Consider the following 3,595-nt stretch of genomic DNA (forward strand, 5'->3'; position numbering starts at 1 on the left):
AGTAGCGAGGTGAGGTAGAAGGGGACAAGGTGATTATATTCTTTAAAGCCAAACATGAAGAGTTTTTGTTTGAAGTCTACAGTTACATAATTAAAGTTTAGTTTTATTTTAAATATTGCTTTTTGACATCATTACAGGTATGTCTGTGCTTTTCTTGTTTTATGCTGTCGAGTCATGTCTGACCCATAGTGATGCCAAGGAAACAGCTCACCCAGAATATCCTTCCTCCATCTGCAATCGTTCTGGTAGTGTATCCATAGGGGTTTCTTGGTAAAAAATGCAGAAGAGTTTACCACTGCTTCCTTCCTTGCAGTAAGCTTGAGTCTCCGCCCTTGACTTTCTCCCATGCCGCTGCTGCCCAGCACAGGTGAGTTTTGACTTGTAGCAGATTGTCTTCCACTCATTAGCCACTGGCCAAGCTAGAAATAGAATGGGTATGCCTCTGCTTGACTGTCCCTCCCATAGTCAAGACTGGTAGAGCACTGGAAACTCTCCAGGTGTCACCCTCAGAGGGGTATCTGTGCTTACACCTATTAATATCTCTTTGCACTGTGGAAATGGCAGAACAGTTTCATTCACATCACTCCATTATCCAATTTGCTATCAGCAGAACTCTTAGGGAAAGCACTGCAAATTTTTATCTGAGGGATGGTACGACAGCACGGCAAGTCAAGAGAATACAGCGTTATTTGCAGAAAACTTGAGGTAATCACTTTATGCAAAGGGAAACCTAATGTAGAAAAGAATTCTTTGGAGAAAATTAAATGTTGAAATCCTGTTAAAAACCCAGTATGCTTTCCAGGGTTTTCTTCAGAAGAAAAGCATCGCTAATAAAACAGTGTTTACACCAGCAGACAAAATTCCAAAAACATCCAAGCAACATAAAAGGAATAGTTCACTAGGAGGAAAAGACAAATTGAAGCATAAAAATTCACTGGACATTAACCAGCTATGAAAAATATTTCAAACAATAAAATGGGAATTCAAATAATTATTTTCAAAAGAGAATACTGAAAACTCGACCCTGTTCCTAGACACCCAGAACTTACATTAGCAAAGTGGTAGAATGCAAACCTGAAAGTGTGCTTGTCAATGAAGACATAGCCGTTTCAAAAGGTTTAACCTCAGGGGCTGATTCAGCTGGATTTGATAGAGCAGTGGGCAATATGGAAAACCCCAGAATGATGGTTATTCACACTGTGGATCCAATAATCCCTTGAGATTAGGAGTTTATTTTATGGCCATTTGTCTAGCCCATGAGGAAAAAACTGCTCTTTGCCTTATCATGTCCTAATTTCCATGTTTCCGTCAATGTTGCTTCTGTTAGTGCTCCTTTTGCATTCACCCAATAAACTCCTAAGCAAGAGCTGTTCATATTTGTCCTTATTCTGAATAATTTCACTATCCTCACTGTGGGACATGGGGGATTTTTCTCTGAAGATTTCACTGAATCCCTCCTTGTGTTTTTCAAATTTTCATAAATGTGTCCCTTTCCTCTTTTGTGCAGGACATCAAAAACTCTTGGCTACTTTTCATTCTGAAATCAAATTTGATTTTTCTCCCAACCTTCCTTTGAGATATTTTTATCCTTATCTCTCCCCCCGCTTTTTATGGATTCACTGCCCCTCGCTTTCCAATGCCAATCCTCTAACATCTTTGCACTTCCTTCTTAATCTCATTTTGTTTAAAATTGCTTAAAAATTCTTTTCTTTTCTTCTCATCGAATTCTATATTGGAGTTTCTTTACTGTTCCTTAAATAAATGTTTTCATTTAGCTGAAATGCCTCTTTAATAATAATAATAATAATGCTGGAATTTGTTAAGCACTTACTATGTGCAGAGCACTGTTCTAAGCGCTAGGGTAGACACAGGGGAATCAGGTTGTCCCACGTGGGGCTCACAGTCAATCCCCATTTTACAGATGAGGTAACTGAGACACAGAAGTTAAGTGACTTGCCCACAGTCACACAGCTGACAAGTGGCAGAGCCAGGATTCGAACCCATGACCTCTGACTCCAAAGCCCGTGCTCTTTCCACTGAGCCACACTGCTTCTCTATTTAACTATTTACTATCTTTACTATTCTTCTTGAATTTTTCTCTTCCAACTTTATATTATCCCTCCATTTTTGACCAATATTTTCTACTTCCTCTCTTCTCCTTTTCATCTGAATCTTCCCACTAGTCTTCAAACCAAGATTCATTTAATGCTATATACTTTATCCTCCTTAATAATACATCTGGTATATTCCCCTTAGTCTTTCACTTATACAATTTAATGACAAGCTCTTGTGTTATCAAAAGCAGCATCTTATCCTCTGTCCATCTTTCATTGTAATAAATAAATAATAATGATATTTGTTAAGTGTTTGCTATGTTCCAGGCACCATACTAAGCACTGGGGTGGATAAAAGCAAATTGGGTTGGACACAGTCCCTGTCCCACGTGGGACTCACAGTCTCAATCCCCATTTTACAGATGAGATAACTAAGGCAAAGTGAAGTCAATTGCCCAAGGTCAGGCAGCAGACAAGTGGCAGAACTGGGATTAGAACCCATGACCTTCTGACTCCCAGGCCCGTGTTCTATCCACTAGGCCATGCTCCTTCCCATTGTAGACTATATCTGAGAATGTCTCATTTCCAGAGAACTATTTTTAAAAGGATTAACACATGCCCATAGCAGAGTATATGTTATTGAACATCAACCATATAATACTACTAATAATAATTGTGGTTTTTAAGGGTTTACTATGTTCCAGATACTGTTCTAAGTGCTGGGGTAGATACAGTGTAATCAACCTGGACATAATCCCTGTCTCACACAAGGCTCCCAGTCATGCTTTTTAAAGATGAAGGACCAGAGGCACAGAGAAGTGAAGTGACTTGCCCAAGGTCACACAGTAGACAAATGGCAAAGCAGGGATTAGAACCGAGGTCCTTTTGAGTCCCAGGCCCATGCTGTCTGTCTCACTCTCTCTCTATATTATTCCCCTTATGCAACTTAGTTTCCATTACACACCTCATGCATGAAATTATATTTTGCCAGGCAAATGTTTATGGTACTTTGTAATGCCTGTCCAATGCCTGTTTCACAAGCCCAGTGGTTCTAAACTGCCTTTAGACAAGTTAAATTTAAGAATTTATACCTCCTGGTCAATCAATCAATGGTATTTATTGAGTCCTTACTGTGAGCTGAGCATTGTAACTAAGTGCTTACTAGAATACAAAATGATAGTTTGGTAGACCTATCTTTGTCATCCAGTTACCTCAAATACAGTGCTGTGCACACAGCAGGTACTCAATTGACACTGTTGATATTGTTGTGTTGTTCCCTCTCAAAAGCTAAATTCAGTGCTCTGCATACAGTAAGCACTTGACCTAGTGGGTAGAAGGACCTGGGTTCTAACTCTGTCTCCCTGACTTGTCTGCTGTGTGACCTTGGGCAAGTTACTTCACTTTTCTGGGCCTCAGCTACCTCAGCTGTAAAATGGGGTTGAGACTGAGTCCCATATGGGACATGGACTGTGTACAATCTGATTATCTTGTATCTACTCCAGCACATAGAACAGTACTTGGCAAATAGTAAGTGCTTAAAT

The 3,595-nt window shown here is 39.7% G+C and overlaps 1 non-coding gene across 1 annotated transcript; it reads right to left on the reverse strand.

Annotated features, from left to right (window-relative positions):
• Window positions 1-377: 377 nt before the first annotated feature.
• Window positions 378-515, reverse strand: LOC114812483. Its single transcript, XR_003760136.1, has one exon. It is a non-coding gene; the product is annotated as a small nucleolar RNA SNORA7 (small nucleolar RNA).
• Between the last annotated feature and the right edge of the window lie 3,080 nt (window positions 516-3,595).

This window comes from Ornithorhynchus anatinus, chromosome 5, assembly GCF_004115215.2.
Source record: "Ornithorhynchus anatinus isolate Pmale09 chromosome 5, mOrnAna1.pri.v4, whole genome shotgun sequence".
In the NCBI taxonomy this organism is placed as follows: domain Eukaryota; kingdom Metazoa; phylum Chordata; class Mammalia; order Monotremata; family Ornithorhynchidae; genus Ornithorhynchus; species Ornithorhynchus anatinus.